Raw genomic sequence first — 17952 nt, forward strand, 5'->3', positions numbered from 1 at the left:
TGCTTGTGTAAAAAGTCACTCTTCCTCTTGGGGTTTTTTTTTGGGGGGGGGGGGGGGATTTGTTTGGTTTGTGTTTTGTTGTTGGTTTTTGGTTGGTTTTGTTTTTTTAATAAGCCCTCTTTAGGTAGTGTAAGGTCCTATGAGGTCTCCCTGATGTCTTCTCCAGACTGAGCAGCCCCTGTTCTGCTTTCACAGGAGAGGTGCTCCAGCCATCTGAGCATCTTTCTGGATGTCTTCTGGACCCCCTCCAACAGGGACCACATCCTTGTGCTGAGGCCCTAGAGCTGGCTGGATCACTCCACATGGAGTGACCTGCTCACCAGGGCAGAATAGAGAGGCAGAAACACCTCTCTCAACCTGCTGGCCACATCTTTTCTGATGCAGCCCAGAACATTTGGCTTCATGATTATATGCTAGTTAAATTAGCATGGTTCCTGAATGTAAGACAAGTATTATTCTAGGGAATAGAAAGCATAAATATTTGACCTTGAATCTTCAAAATATAAACCTTTGTATGTGCAAGGTTTTGCTGCAACTTTCATATGACTGGAGAGCCCTTGCAAGTTGGTATTTCACATCTTGCTGCTCAACAGGAAGATGAATCCATGCCAATATTCTGAATTAAGTTCTACACTGATGTGCACACACTTAAAACATGCCATAAAGTGAGTAGCTGCAGACTTCAGAGGTTTATGCTTAGGTGTGTTGTCTATTCTGCAAACACTGGGCGCACTACTGCTGCGTAAGTCTGAAACCTCTTGAAACAAGGATCAAAAACACCATGGATTTTAAAAAGTGTAGGCTGACCCAAACATCCTTTCATCCCTGTACAACTTCAATAAAAAGGCTTGTGACAATATACTAGATGTCTCCTAAAATACAGCCCTAAATTAATTAGTCAAGTGCTCTAGGGTCCACCCTAACACAAGGTGTAAATTTACAAGGGCTCTATGTGTAGTGCAGTGATTGATAGGATGTAGAGTAAAAACATGTGATTATTTTACTCTTTTAAAGAAATCAGTGGCAAGCATACCAGTGTGGGATTTTGTCTCAGCCAATTACTTGTTTATAATTGAAATTTCCTGAATGACTTTGCAGACTTTGGCATCCTGTAGTGAGACCTCAGAAAATTAATAAGAACTATTTATACAACTAGTAGAAAGACACAGGAATAAAAGCATGTGTAGTGAAGGGCAGAATAAAGTTGTTCACGCCTTCTTTGCTGGTTGATGGTCTGGGTCAATCTCAGAGTAAATTTAAATGCCTGACCAAATTTCAGCCTGTCTTCCTTTCAAGGTACTCAATTAATCAACAACTGCCCTGAACAGAGTAGAATAACACAATTTATCAGCAATGGGGAATGGTTAAGAACTTAGTTCATTGAAATACTAGTTATGCTGACTTACACAACCCCATGTGAAGGATGGAATCCCCATCCTTAGGAAGGCCAGTGGAAGTTTGGAGCCTGACTTTTGAGAACTATGAGCATAATGTTATCCAATTAATTATTTTAAGTCTGTTATATTTAATATAGAAACGTACAAATACTTTAGCACGCCTTACAAGATAAAATTAGAAATATGTGGGGATTTCATATGTGTGTATATATCTATATATAGGGGTATGCTCAACAATATGAAAGCAGGGCTGTATTTTCTCACACACTTCATGGCTTAGCTGTTTTGTGGTTGTTTTTTTTTTTTTTGCTAACTTTGCTGCATTAAGTTGTCAGACTCAGGTAAGAAATGAATTGCTTCATTTGAGGTATAATGGATACTTTGCTTAAATTATCTTTTTGTCCGACAACAAAATACTTAGCAGAAAAAATTTAGTACAAGGTTCATGCAAGAACAGGTTTTTCAGTGTTCTCTTGTGCAATTTAGAGTTGTTGACCTTTAATTAACAAGCCTTTCAGTGGTGCACCTTACTGTAACATAAGCAAGACTTTTAACACTTCTTTATAATAATCACCATTGAGTTTGCTCATTCTGTGTATTTAAAATAAGTATAAAAGGTTTTCCAATACCTCAAACTGAATGTACCTTTTATGTACTATAAAGGCCTTTAGTAGCAAGTCCTTAGTGACTTTTTGTTCAGTTACCATGGTAACTTTGAACTTTCTTTAGCTGTGGAAAAAACCATTCTTTTTTCACGATCAAGAAAAGTAGTGTTTTGCTTTTGAGCAAAAAGAAAAAATGGACATAGTTTATCAAATAAGCTTGTATTTTAAAAAGTCTTTTTTAGAACACTTTGGTGGTTTGTTTTTTTATTTAGAATCTAAAAAACTACTGATATGGAGAGGAAGGAACTATTTTAATGAAAAATTAATGAAACCTTAAGTTCCTAACCAGGGAATGCTATATATGTATACATATTTACAAATGGGAATTAGATTGCATTCATATAATTGGTTAAAGTTCAAATGTTATCTTTGTAGTGTGAGCCAGCTCAGATCTTGGAGAATTTAAAGAAAAAAACCCAAAACAAAATGAAGTTTGTACTAGAGCTGTGCTTTATTAAGCCCATTATTTTCATGTGAAGGATATGAGTGTAAGACCTGAGTAGAAATGTGTAGGAATCTCTTGAATATTGGATCTTGCTGTGGGAAAATGTTTAATGTAATGCAAGAAACAACTGTTCTTGTGGGCAAATTGCTTAAAAATAATACAAAGATATACTTGAGCTATTCATGGTCTTTAACATCAAGCATCTTTATTTACATTAATTTGAGATAATATTGATAGGAGGATTCCTTTGTAGCTTTTTTTTATTACTATTTGGAACAAAAAGATTTGTATCTGGAAATTTGGAATTATCTTTGTGATGGTTATCAAAGCAATATGTTGGTAAGCAATTAAAATGTGTAATCAAAAACCAGCACAGGATGAAATCCCTGCTTTGGTAGTATAAAACCTGAAAGCTTTCATTAATTCCTGCTTGCCTTTATTATATTAAACATTTTTTTAATATTCTCTTGATGAAAGCCAGATTGCTTCTAATTACAACACAGGTGCTTTTGTGATACTATAATAGAAAATACTCTGATGTAGCAAATCAAGGAAAAATAAGACTTTATGAACTCCCTCCAGCTCCATTGCTTAAAAAGAGTTTGTGTAGTCAGCAAACTTCCAGTGGTTTTACCAATGTCTGGCAGGTTCACCCCATCAAGTTTCTCCACCGTTCTTTTCCTCTTCAAAGCTGTTTAAAATATGACTTTCATTTTTGTCAATCATGTTGCTAATGGAAAATAAGAAAAAATATTGGCTGAGATGGGGGATAATTAAAAAAAGAAACCCGTAGGTGTTTTTCCTTGGTGAATGGTACAAAACTGTGTTTGATGTGAGGGACAGCAGGGCAGAAAATCTGTATTGTCTGTTAGGGAGAAGGTCAAACCTTAATTTTCAGTGATTATATTGTCTTATAGAAGCCATCTTTATTCCAAATGAACTATTTTGGGATTGGGTATTATTGTTCTAATACAGTGTGGAATGTACCTCATCCTGTCCTGCAGTAGAAAAAAAAAAGAGTTGTTGATTGGGTTTTTTTTCCCTCAATGTTATCCTATTATGGTAGTCTAAAAAAACAATAATTTTTTAATCTAATAAATACCAGTCTTTCTTCAAAAGCCTTGAATTTGGGGATGATAATGTTTGGCTGAGACACAAGCTGTTGTTGCTACAAGGAGCCACACTTTCTGAGGAGCTAGACATATATGTGAGGAAAAAGCCCAGAAATTGGGATTAGATTTTAAAATTAGTTTTAGTGTGTAGCCTTTTATTACACAGCCTAAATATTTGTACACAAAATACTTAGAGCTAATGCCTACATCTCACTTCAGAGTAGATTGTATTAGCTTCTGAGATATAATAAATCCACTGGGCCCAATGTCTGAATTAACATAATAATTAAAGTTTCAGCACATTGTTGTAGGTCACAGTAAGAAAATGTTTAATCTTTCTCCCTTCATCTGTGTACATTCAAGGCATTGGGAGGTCTACAGAGACTGAATTAAATTTAAGTGTACCAGAAATGAGCAGGGTGTTTTAAGAAAAATGTGAAAAAGATTTAACTTTGGGAGCTGTTCATAATTGGTTTTGTTCTGACAATAAAAGATACAGCAAAAATTGAGTCACTACACAAGTTACAGCTCAATTAATGGCAGAAAGCTGTGGGTGTATAGCAGCCAAAACACAGAATTATCCTGCATCTGCCCACTTGAGGGTTTGGGGTTTGTTTGGTTCATAGATCATTGTCTGTGGTCAGCTGTGCCTGTAGGAAAAAACAACTGCTGGGCTGGAGTGAGTAAGCACAGGATGCTGTAGATCATCTGAAAGTTGCTCTACAAAATTAGTAGAGTGTTAAGAGAAGGAAAATGTGCTTTTCCAAACATAATTCTAGGCTTGAAAATTGATGGCATTGAGAGGAAGATTTAATGTCATTTTAGGAGTCTTGAGAGAAGCTAAGGAATATTAAAAGTTGTCTTCTTTGGACACTGCTCACTAGCTAGGGAGAAATATCTGGATGCTGGTTATTGCACCACCAGAAATGGGTCAAGATGTAGCTTGTTTTGAAACCAATTTGGAAATCCATGGTAAATTCCTGAGTTTTAATAGAATCTTTAGCTGCAGTTTCCCTTTATTCTGAAGCAGCTCTTTGCTAATACAGGGGAAAATGGATTTAGTCATTTAATGACTAATTTCCTTTGCTAGGCACTCAGTTGACAAAAGACCCACAACAGGATGGGTGAAGAAAAGTTCCGTTTGTGTTTTTATTATTCTGAGGAACCAGGGCAGGCTGCTGCTCAGCTTTTCTTTGCGTTTACACAAAAACTTGGAAGATGAGGATAGAAAATAAAAATGGGGAGCCTGAAGCTGCTTAAATTAGTCTGTGTTTCTTGTATGGCAGCATGGCAAGTTGGTTATTAACTTAATATTGGGGGAGTAGGGAAAAACAGGAGCTGCAGGAGCTGCCCTTGGATGCTTCAAACACTCCTAATTTCATGTCTAACAGACTGATGAATGCTGCCTGCTTTTGCTTATGAGATGGAAATGCTTCAGTGTGCATATTGTCTCCATAGCCCCAGACAAAAGTACAAACAAATAATCCTTGAATAATAAAATAATCAAATTATCCTCTAGTTAAATTGTGTTTTACCTCTAAATTTCAGTTTAGGAATCCAATGAAAATGAACTCTGGTAGAAGTGCATTAAGAAAAAATGGACTGCTAGTCTGCAAATTTCTAATTTGATGACAATTAAGGAGAATTCTTAATGATTCATATACCTTTAATTTTAAACCATTTATATCTGTACCATTTCATCTGAGTACTGTGATATGATGTTACCTCGGAAATGGAACTGATGGACATGATTCTAAAATACTTTAAACACAGCTTCCTATTAGTTTTAAATCCAAACCCTTGGGAAGTCCATAAGGTGTAGAAGCCTTGGGGAGAAGTAGATATAATTACAGAATGATTTCTTCACAGAGGCAGTAATTCCCTTTCCTGAAAGTTCAGAAAGGTTTAAATTATTTTGTGAACATAATAACTGACCTGGTGGTTCTGTGATGAATGCTAGTGTGTTTTGTCAAGAACTCTTCAATTTTAATTAAATGAAAGTATTGAGAGTAGTAATCAAATAGCTTTAGAAGTGTAATGGCATGTGTTCAGAATCAAATGTCTTGTGCATTGTGCATAAAGGGCTTTACTTATTTTCTCAGGGTGCTATAAAATGAGGAGGGACTTTCAAAAAACAAAACTATATTCAGCAATAAAAAGAAAACAGTAGGGTTGTAGAAGAAAGTTGAATTAATAGCCTGTGTAACTCAGAGTGCAAGCATTGATCCTGTCACTCTGGCTACTGCAGAAGGGCATTTTCCTAATGTAATAAATGCAAAACCCCCCCAGCCTCTGGGGCTGTGCATCCAAACAGCTGATGGGTAATTACAGGAGACCTATGAGGCACAGGTGGCAGAGAAAAAATGGAGGCTGCTGGTGAGAGCATTTGTATTCAAATTGATTTGCAGCAAACTTTTGCTTACTTTATACTGTAGAGGGATTTTTTGTTTTTGTTTTTTTCTGTTTTTTTGGTGTTTTTTTTTCTCTGAGGGGAGAAGGGGTTTGCTCCATTGAAAGTTTCCATAGAATTTGTTCTATGCCTCAGTATTTGTGTGTGAATAGTCAGTCTGCTTGCAGTCCTTGCTCCTGGTTCCTGTGTGCTTTAGTGTGGGACCAGCAGTAATGCTCAAGCTGCTCAGGAGGGACCAGCCTGTGGTTCCTGCTGTTGTTGATACAGGCTTCAGTCTTTTTTTTCCACATTGGTTAGGAGATGGAAGTTTGTGGAAAATAGATGTCAGTTGCCAAAACATTTGCTGAGGGATACAGGCTCCATTGCTTTTTTCCCCTGCCCTCTCCAGTCAATGTCTTAGTGGAGTGCCAGCAGCACAATCTTAGTGCCTTGAATGTAGAGAAACTTCAGACCCTGAATGCAGATTAGATTCTTGAAAAAGGATGAGTACCCAAACCTGAAATTTATGTGATATGCTTGTCAGTAGTGTGTCACAACTTTTCTCTTTTGATTATCCTTTGTAAGATATATTAAATTATTTTTTTCAGTTATGTTTTGTTCTGTAAGTGTTATTTGGATGATTACAGACTTGTTTCTATTTCATATCTGTAGGGCAGAAGGCTGTAAATAATTCTAGGCTCCTATGCAGTAATAATAAATATTGAAGTATTTTAAGCAGTAATTTTAGACAAGTTCCTGGAGGGGTGAAATTACTTCTTAATATCTAATGTTTCTAAAATGAGGCAGTATCTCTGACAGTGTCAGTCTTTCTCATTCCATCTTTTTTTCTACCCCTTCCATTACCTGAGAAATGAATTAAGTTTTATTTTAGATTCATGCAATGATGCAAATATATTACATTATCTATGACACTGTAAGTATCTCACCTTGTTAGGCATATTTATTGAATAAAGAACAGGATAAAGTACCAGTAGTGCAAATGTGCTGTCTTCAGTGGAATTTACCAGCAGATATCTTGGCCCAGTCATGACAGCAAATCTTTCCTCTAAAATATCAATACAGCACTAGAGTCCAATTATTTTTATACTCTGCTAATCTTTTTTTTTTTTTTTTTTTGCTTTTACAATGTTCCTGCAGACTTCTATAAAAAGACTATTGGTAATCTCAGCAGGGAGGCCTCCTTATCAAGTAGTTTCAAAGACTTATGATTTCTGAAAAAATAAGGAGGTAATACTGAATTAATGGAGAAAGAAAATGGAGTCTTCAAAAAAACTAAATGTAAAGCATATATAATACAGATTATTTTACTACTTGCAGAAGTTTTCTTGGATTTTCACAGATTTGATAATAAGAATTGAAGAGAGTTAGAAATCTTTTATATGTTTAAAATACATGCCTAAAATGGTCCTTTAAATATAAATCTATATCTTTTTATATGCTCATAGCTGAAAAGAAATCAGTGCACATATAGTTTTAAAGCTACGGCCAGGCTAAGAAACTTGCTTATCAATTTTTGAAAGTATCATTGAAAAGAAAAATTGGTATCAAGAGTAGATCTGGAAAGCCTTATTTTGTTGTAGCTTACTGGAAATATGTCAGAACATTATTAAACTCTGTTTAAGAATGAGTGTTAGAGAGCCAAGTACCATGCCCTGGTATTTCTTGAAGAGAGAATAAAAAGTGCTGTGGAGAAGGATCTGGGGTTCCTGGTGGACAACCAGCTGTCCCTGAGCCAGCAGTGTGTCCTTGTGGCCAAGAAGGCCTAAGGTGTCCTGGGCTGCATTAGGTACTGCACTGCCAGCAGGTCAGGGAGGTGATCCTGACCCTCTGCTCAGCCCTGGAGAGGCCAGTCTGGAGTGCTGTGCTCAGTTCTGGGATCCTCAGGATGAGAGACATGGAGCTCCTGGAGCAGGTCAGGTGGAGGGCTGCTAAGATGGTCAAGGGTCTGGAGAACCTCTCTTATGAGGAAAGGCTGAGGGAGCTGGGGCTGTTCAGCCCTGAGGAGAGAGGACTGAGAGGGAACCTCAAAGTCTCAGAGAATGGACCAGGCTCTACTCAACAGGACAAGAGGCAATGGGCAGGAACTGATGCACAAGAGGTTCCACCTGAACATGAGGAGGAACTTCCCTGTGCAGGTAAATCTGAACTGAGAAGGATTCCTCAGAGAAGGTGTGGAATCTCCCTTGCTGGAGAGATTCCAGAACTATCTGGACGCAATCTTGTCGCTTGTGCTGTGGCATGACCCTGCTTGAGCAGGGAGAGCAGACCAAATGTCCCTCTGTGGTCCCTTCCAGCTTGACCTATGCTGTGATTCTGGGAAGCAATAGCTAGAATTCTCTTGTTTAAAAACTAGCAGCTGTGACTTGACATATGAAGGTATCCATCAAATTTCTTTGAATTGTATCCTCCTTTATCATATTATGGGGGTAAGCTTTACAGAATCATGGAAAAAGGCATGGGGGAATGGATTTCAGAGCTTTAATATTTCATTGATGTCTTGCCTTGATTTCTTGTGCAAGAAGCTTTTCCATACTACACAATTGCAACGTCCATAAGTGGGCTTGTTTCATCAAGTGGCTTTGTAGAGGCAATTGACTTATTTCAGCAACACTTTTTTCTTAAAACTCATTGTTATGTAGCTGTCGCTAGCCCTTTAAAACTTGATGTAAGTTGCATTTCTGTGATTATTAGCAAAAAACTTTACATATTTTCATTGCAGTCATACAAATCAGATTTTGAGATTGCCACATGTGAAATTATCATCTGAAAATCTCTGGTTGATATTTACACAAACCCCTGGTCTTATATTCAGTAAGAGGCTCTTGCTTATGTGGACAGTGCTTTTTTCTCAACATCTCCCATGTTCTGAAATACTATGGCCTAAGTTTTGATTTGGAGTGGAAGGGGGTATGAAATACAGTTGTATCCTGTCAAACTACTACAAAAATAATGGCAGTTTTGTTTTTTTTCTTTATTGTCTTGGAAAGAGAGTGTTAATTTAAGAACAAAGGATAATGCTAGAAATGCAAAAAAATAGCTACAATACATTGGTGTAGAATATCACGTGTCATACATCTGTAGATTTCATCAATCTTTACTGTCTTTTCCGTAATAAAATTTAAACTAGTTTTAATTCAGTTTGCCTTTTCCCCTATCCTTAGCAGCCTACTTTTATTTATTCTTTTATCTGACTGCTGCAACAAAATACAAATAGAGGTGTGAGGGTTTTTTTGTTATTAAGATTTATTCTGATCTTCAGATGCGATTGGGGATTTCCAGTGACTGCTGATTTGTGAGAACACTGGCCAGCATACAGCTTAGCCAACCTTTGCCTCTCAGCAGGAATTGCAGTGCAATAAGAAAAATCTCTGAAGGAGAAAATCTAAGATAAAGAGAAGAAGAGAGTTGAGGGCAGCATTGAAACAAAAGGAAAGAACCTGAAAGTAATAGGTCAAAACATTTCTAGGAAGATATGTCACAGCCTCTGGAGATGGTAACAGCACTATCATAACCATCAAGGTTTTCTGTGTGATGGGAAATCCTTTTGAGTGTTTCATCTGCATTTTTAAATAGTAATTTCCTGATTCTGGACTTGCCCTTGAATGTTTCTTCCCATACATATGCAGGTGGTGGCAGTTCTGTGTAAATACCTGTGGGTGTTTTCCTCTGTAAAGTACAGACAGTTCAGCTCCTTTTGTTGCCATGACCTTGACCAAAATCCCTGTTATACAAATAGTTACCAATATTTTTTTTCAATGGGCCTCCATTTTTAAATATACATTTATTTTTTAACTATGGACGCATGGTTGGTTGTTCTTTCCAGAGCAGAATGTTTTCTGTTCCTAACCCAATCCACTAAAGGTCTGTGCTGTGCTGATCTATTACATGTTTGTTGTCCTTAGTGCTTTGTCCATCAGTTACATTCATAAAAGTAAAATATCATTAATCATTGTAATGCTCATTAATCAATTTGGAGGAAGGTTATCTGAATTTTTAATGAGATTTATCAGACATTAGAGTTCAACACCAATTATTCAAACCAATTTAAATTGGCACTATTCTTTTCTTCACTAAATGAAAATTCTACCTTTATCATCCTTTGGAAAAAAAAACCTGTTTCCCAAAACACTGTATGGAATTTCTTTTAACTCTAACTTCAGTTTTGAATAATGAAGTTTCTGATCGTGTACCTCATTTGAACACCTGACCTATGTACAGATGGTGGCTGAAGGTAATGCTGGACTGCCAAAAGAAATATCAAATATATCACAAGAAGGCATATTTGTCCAGATACTACTTCTTTTATGCATCCTTAAGTTAAAAAATATAGTTCTGGCTCAATTATTTTCCATGTGACAATTTTTGAGATAATGAAGCTCAAAGACAATTTTTGACTAATTCTCTGCCTGTCTTTGAAAAGTTTTGAGCTTCTTCTTTGTCCAGAACTAATCAATAAAAGCATTCTTTTACTCTTTGTAGCTGACATAGTAATTCCTTTCACTTCGTTTGAAGAGGCAGGGTTGCAAAGAGATATTAGATGGCTTGTTTAGATCAAATATTTCTAGTGTAGCAACAGGCCATTAGCACATCTCTCTGCTTGTTATTTTGAACAGCAGATTTCTTCAGCCGAGACTTCAGCTTCTCAGATCCCTTTTGTTGCTGTAGGATCCTTTCATAGAATGTATTCTTCGTTTGCTCAGTAGCTTGGAAAGATTTTTCTGTTTTATATGTGGAAAATCTTTCTTAAACGAGACTATCCTCAACAAGCTGGAAGATGTAATAAAATAACTGTTTTCATATTGAATTTCCCATGTTTATAGGAAGACCAAGAGTTATAAATAGATTCTTCCAAACATGTTTTGAAGATTAACATAGAGATCCAACTGACTTTTCCCAAATGTTTTTATGTAGATATTCCTTCCGTGATACAATCTTAGGCAGAGACTGGAAAAAACAAGTGATGGTTTTGTCAGTCCCCTCTGGAAGATGTTTTGTTTTACCTTTTTCAAAACTGTGCTGGATCTCTTTTTACTGTGTCAAATGCTACATATTCCTGTAGCACCCCTCTGAGACAAGTGCAAAACTGGTTTTATGGCAGTGGCTCATCATGTACATAATACCATTGCAGTGGCATTCCCCCTGCATCTCTGGGAAGCTTATTGCTACAAAGGGCTTCTTTTAACAGGAGTTAATTAGGACTAGAAAATTGCTTGTTGTTTTATATTGCATCTAAACCCCAGGACATGCTGCACTAATCCTCTAGTGCTGTGTGGTGCCATAAGAGAGGTATTCAGCTGATGTCTCAGAAGTTACTTATTAGCTTTGAAACTGTTCCTTATCAGATCATTTAACTCATTAACTCTTTCTACACATAAAATGTGTTAGTTGGGGATTATTTTCTTCCTCGTTCTTTCATTTGGAATGTGTGTTTAAATATAACCCCAACAAAGTAAAAACATTTTTTTGTTCTCCTATTCCACATTTTTACTTAGGACAATGAAAAGCAAATGCAACTCATTTGGAGAACGCTCAGCAAGGAGTAAGGTGTTACTGCTTCATCCAAGAAACACTACAGAAAATATTTTTTTTCTAGGACAGAAACTGCTTTCAGTTTTTGCAAGAATTTCTGTATTTGTTTTTTGCTCAGTCTTTTGCTCAAAGCATATTAATTCTAAAACTTGCATTTTCATAAGTTATATACTTATGAGGAGTAAAATTAAAACCAGTATTTTTTCCTATCATAACATCAGTTTTTCTACCAGTTCTGTTAGCAATCTGATACTGAAAATCTGCGTTTCTGATCCTTTGAAAGCTAGAAATCTACGTTTTGCGGTTTAGCTATAAAGTCAGTAGGAACCTTGAGGCCTGGAAACAGCCTTTGGAAAGTTGCCCAGCATAGTTTTTAGCTTGCTGCAGAAACTGGAGCCTGTATTTATTTGTTGGTATATTTCTGCTCTGTTTTCCCAACTTCTTACCAAAATTCATAAGTGAGTTTTAAGGCAACAGTAAGGTTGAGTAAAAGTAATTTCTCTTGTGAATGTAGAAGTGATGTGAGTGTTTGACATCTTGCAGTTTATTCTTAACTTAGCAAGAATGCCCTTAAAATCACAATCTCAGACTTTGGGGGTTTGAGTGATTTTTGGACGCATTATTGCTGCAATATGAAGTGCAGGATACTGTAATCTGCTTATTAATGATGCAACTGCTAATTAGAAAAAGGTTCTCTTTTTTTCACCTTCTAGCAATTTAGTATTTAATGTACACTAAGATGGCACCGTTCCTGAAAACTCCTGCTTGCTTTCCTCTCCCTCCCCAATTGCAAATGTGCTTTTGAAGTGCATATTCTGTGTGATTAAATAAAAGGACATGAAAATTAGTGAGGAAATTGCGTGGTGCAGCCATTTTAGTTATGAATTTAAATGGCTGTTTAGCAAAATGGAGTAATTTATCACTTATCTAGTGTTCCCTGCAAGTCATTTATCATGAGTAGCAACTATCATAATTTTATTCTAATCTGAGATGGTGGGAAGGGATCAGAGGTTCATGCTTCTTGTGATTGGCTACTGATTTAATGATTGTGTGTGAAACAAAACAGGGGCTGGAAAACTTTGTCAAGTTTCTTTGCATGATATTATACATGACTTTGTATCTGTTAAATGCTGTTAATTTTTTCTCAGCAGGTAGACTTTTTCTGTGCACCTCAATTTAGTGCAATAGATACTGGTTTTAGGTTGGACGCCAGTAGTGCAGGCTTTGGTGCCCAGGATCACAGGTGCAATGTGGTTTTTTTTGAGATAAACATGTTCTGATAGTACGTTCCAGGAACAGGGATTATGGCAGCCCAAAGCACTTGGTTATAACAACTAACCAAAGTTTTTCTTTTTCATGGTTTTGAGTGGAACATTTTCTGCCACAGAAAGGCTTGGATTGGTTCACCAGATCCCTGAATCTGTGGAATGGATAGCTATTTCTACACCCCTCTTTTCTTTTTTTTTGGTTGTGTTTTTTTTTTTTTTTTTTTTTTGTTTTGTTTTGTTTTTTTTTTTTGCAAAAGGATAATTTGAAACAATAATAAAGAGCCCTTGAGAAGTAATTCCTCAGTCCTTCAGAATAAATTTCTTATGGTCTTAAATAATGTCTCCAGTTTTGTTCTCATGTTAGGCTGGTCATGACTACCTCATAATGAAATTATTCCCTCACAAAGGGAAGGGACACATAAATCTGTACTTACTGGAGACGGAAGGAAGCGTTAAAAGTAGGAAATAAACATGAAGATATTTCCCAGCTGTGGATTTGGAATCACGAATCTGATTTTTTTTCTCCAAATTGTTTTCTTGGAATCTTCTGTGGAGGCTTGTTTAAAGGGCAAGGAGTATAGTTTCTGGGAAAGAAAATAAAAAGATTGTGAGAGATGAAAGAAAGCATGGAAGATTCTTCTGTTAAAAAAAGTTATTTACAAGAGATAGGAACAGAAAACTGCTAGTGTAGAACAAGAGCAATACTTGTAAAAATTAACCCAACCTAACTGATAGAGCAGACCCTCTGCATTCTTTCAGAATTAATTTCTTAGGCTTATAATTCCATCATTTTTGTTGGTCTCATACTAAAGTCTTAATTTTTTAAATTACACAGAATTGTTTTGGTTCCTGCTTTGAGTGCCTGTGCTTTATTTCTAGATGCAATATGATCATCCTTTATGATACGATTGGGGAAAATAACTGGTCACATTTAGTATAACATTTAGAGAACTGCTTTAGAGTCTTTATAATTTTTCATCTGAAGATCCAGTGAGTGATGTATTAATGGAAGGGTAAAGGCTGGCTTCCTAAAAGAGCAATGTGCTGAGAAACCTTGTGCACGATGCATCCTAAGACCCCTTCCAGGTTCAACAGTGCACACCTCAGGTGGAGAATATTCCCTTTGTATGGAATCGCAAGCCATTAGTCTGCTATTACTGAAAAGTTTGCCACAGAACTAGGAGTTCAGACTGTCTGGTTTTATTGTATCAGCCATTCTTGTTAATGGTTTTGTCTACGTGCTGTTTTAGTGTAGTTTTCCAAAGTTGCACTACTTTTTCAGAAAGACTTTATGAGTTTAAGTTGATGGTGTAGCAGATAAATGTTTGAATTTTAAATTGTTATGAAATGGAGCACTGAACAGTACATCTGGGAACATACTAGACTCTGATTTGGCATGATTTATTTATTCAGAACACATTTAATGTTTTGAAGATTGTAGAGAAGTAACTTGGTTCTTAGAAGTAGAATGTCCGTGGTGTCAGCTTATTTTCTCTTTCACAGTAATTATGTTGGCAGACAGAAAATTGACAGCACTCAACCAGGTTTTGTTGGGTAATATATAAGCAGAGGTTTATTAACTAAACCCCAACAACTCATGTCACAATATGGATGTTGTCACATGGGTTGTTGGTGTTTAGGTAATAAACTTTTGGGTTCTCCTTATGCAAAGGAACATTGCAGCTATGAATGAACAGATTTGATTTACTCTTGCTGCAATTTTACTTCTCTTATCTATGGTTCCATTATTGTTACTGCCTAATAAGATCAAAGCATCTAGCCCTATGTATGTGATTTAAATCAGGCATGGGCACATGATGAAATTATTATGGATGCAGCCAGACCTAGTTTATGATGTAATACTGCCAGTGGGATAGGTTGATGTGCTATAAAGCTCAGCATAGTGCTTATGTAGAACTGTAAAATCTGCTCAAGCTCATGGAAGTATTGCTTCCACGTTTTTTTCAGACTAAGGATTCAATGAACTTCCAAATATTTGAATACTAAAACTGTTGTTGACTTCAGTGGGGCAAAGAAGCAAATACTTCCTGCAGCAACAGGTGCTTTAATAGTGTTTCTCTTATTTGAATCCTTCCTGTGACACAAACAGATTGTGCCATTCTATATTTGCACATCTCCTGTAATTCTGGATTTTCACTGCCAAAATATACTACATTTTACACTACTTAAAACTCAGAATAAAACCATGTTAAACTCCTTTATGGTGTTCATATTATTTTGTGCTTTTCTATGCAGGTAATTACATTTTAATCATTAAATGAAGTGTGACACTTCATACTGGCTAGAATGACTGCTGTGCATTTTTAATGGTTTCTCTAAGTGTCATTAAGTGATAATTTGAAAAAATAAACAAACCACCAGTAGTTTACACAACTGTTTTTTAATGAAACCTGTTCTTAATTTGCTTAAAGAATCAACAAAATTTGTGGTATGAAATGTAGCAACAGATTGAGTGGGTTTTTTATCTAAAACATTTGAAAGTTTTATGGATATTTTTAATGTCCATTCTAAATACATACATTCCTATCAAGAGTAAAATAGCACATCTTTTTTGATATTAAGAAGTTGACACAGTGTTGATTACCAATATTGTTTAGTGGCTTTTCTGTGCTGTGCTGAAACATTTTGGCTTACATGCCTTCTGCTCAGCATGCTAAAACGCCTGGTTTTCAGTGACAAAGCACAAAAAAAGATTTGTAACTTGATTTCCTCTTGGTTTTCCTGAATCTTCACTGGCCTGTGGCAAACCTGTGGGTGTTTTACCTCCTGTCTTCCCATTTCAGAGCTAGGCAGGGCAAGGCAGATTTGGAGTTGCAGTGGCCAATCACTTCCTAAATAAAAATGCTAGACTGAGGGCAAATATGCCTGAGGTTTCATCCAAGTGATCATAAGAGGCAAGTTGAATTTTTTGTGAGGAATTAATTACTCTGCAGACTGGAGAAATGTGGAGGTATTTTATCGGTATTCTCACCCCTGCTGCAAATAATTATGTAATATTTGCAGTTTGGCCAAACTAGAATATTGCCATAGAAGATGATTGAATTCATGGCATGGAAGCAGCATGAAAATATCAAATAATGGGTATTTTTTGGTTTGTCAAGTGAGCAGAAAAGCTAGTTTGGTAGAAAAAGCATGCAGTTAGTGGTCTTTATCCACAGTGTTCATGTTTTTTCACCAAAATGTTTCCTCTAAAGTAAAATGCTAAGCTCAGCTTTATTTTTTGTTGTTGTTTTCAAGTGAAATTCAGTTTTTAAACAAGTGAATGCTAGTTTGATGCAAATCAAATAATTGTGTAATTAAATGATGCAAATAAATTAATTTGTTCAAAATTTTTAATTTCATTATATTGAGTATCCTGGACTATATTTTGAAGCTAAAATGAATGAGAGAAGATTCAAAAATTAACAGTGAATTCTGCAGGGGTATTGCTTGAAGAATTACTCAAGTTTTTTCTTGGATTAGCTGCTTGCTTTTTCAAGTCCTTGTTTAGGAATAATTTATTTCAAAAGAGCCTGGCATGTACTAAAGTTCCATACATTTTCATGTCTGAATGCTCAGAAGCAGTTTGCAGCGCATGATGTGTGTACATAAATATTTTGCATGTTGATTCATTTATGTCCTTCATTTTTTTTGTGGTACAGTCATTAAATACCTGGGACAAAACTACAAATACCAGGTTGCTGCATCTGTTTTATCATCTCTCCATTGTAGGTATTGATGCTGCTTTAATATGCCAGTGCAGCAAGCACCCATGGCAAATAAATTTGTGCTTGAGCGTTTTATGCTTTTACTAAATATTCATTAGATGAGATGCAGGCTGCTGCTTTGAGTGCATTGAACCCCCAGAAAATGCATTGTTTGTGAATCCTTTATGCAGCATGAGGCAAAGTGTTCACTACTGAAATGTGTAAGGGTCCAGGATGTGTTGCTATACAGCTGAATCTTGCTTTGGGCTGTAAAGGGAGCATAATTGATACAGTCATTCTGGGCTTCTTACATTGTGTTCTAGTATGATTTGGCTCATGCCAAAAAAAAAAAACAAACAAAAAGAAACCAAAAAACCAAAACAAAAACCCACCAAGATATCTTCATCAAATCTGAGAGAAAGCACTTCAAGTAAACAGAGTAATAATTTCTATTCTTCTTATTGCAAAGTAAAAGCAAAATGCAATCATTGTTTGGTGCCTTATCTGGTGTATTTTGCAGTAGTCTCTGAATTTACTCTGTTATCTAGGGAGAAGTATTTTGAATATCCAGGATCCAAGTTAGTGTATAGGCTACAACAGAAGACAAATACACCCAAGGACCTCTCAAAAAAACTATGTCCTCACACCTGTTTTTAGTGTGTTCTGTCATTCCCTGGTCTCTTAAATTCGCACTGTTATTCCCTTGCTCTATATATTTATGCATCTGTTTTGGGTTTGTTGTGATGGTATCGTATTTGCACGCATCTGTCTTGGAGATTTTTATTCCCAAGAAGGATGAAATTTGATATCCTCAGGTTTTCATACATTCATTCTTATACTTCATAAAACCTGCAGGTTTTCATTGGGATTTTACTAACTTATTATTAACTAAACAGAAAATTTTTGCCTTTTTATAGCTCTAACTCCATACACCTCTAAACAGATAATTTTTGGCTATTTTACAGCTTTAAACTCCTTACACCTCTAGTGTAAGGTCTGTGTATGCGTTAGCGTATAAGATTTTAGGAGAAATATAATCTCCATGTGTGTTATACTTTTCTGAGATTGAAAGCTCAGCTATTTTTGTTTCACCTGCAGGATAAATTGAGAAAAATAACCTGTATGGCACCTACTAGCTAGTATAAGTACATCCCAGGAAAAAAACCCAAACCTGTTCATCTACTGATTCATTTTAACTTGCTGTCTGGCACAGTGCTATATAAAGCTTTAAGGTAGATTCCTAAATGAATGCTTTGTAGCTTTAGTTTATTCAAGACCTTAGGCAGAGCTACTGGAAGTATCTAGGTTACTGATTCTTTTTGAGGTGTCATAATTTTAGGGAAAGTTGGGAAGGAAAAGATCTGTGTTTTGACTAGAATAATGCTTTGGTCTGAACACCTGAATGTTATATTTTTAGAT

General features: G+C 36.1%; 1 protein-coding gene across 32 annotated transcripts in view; it reads left to right on the top strand.

Annotated features, from left to right (window-relative positions):
- The window catches only part of NRXN1 (neurexin 1), a 675546-nt gene that overhangs the window by 209678 nt on the left and 447916 nt on the right, over positions 1 to 17952 (top strand). The window lies entirely within an intron of this gene.

Source organism: Camarhynchus parvulus, chromosome 3 (genome assembly GCF_901933205.1).
Source record: "Camarhynchus parvulus chromosome 3, STF_HiC, whole genome shotgun sequence".
Lineage (NCBI taxonomy): Eukaryota > Metazoa > Chordata > Aves > Passeriformes > Thraupidae > Camarhynchus > Camarhynchus parvulus.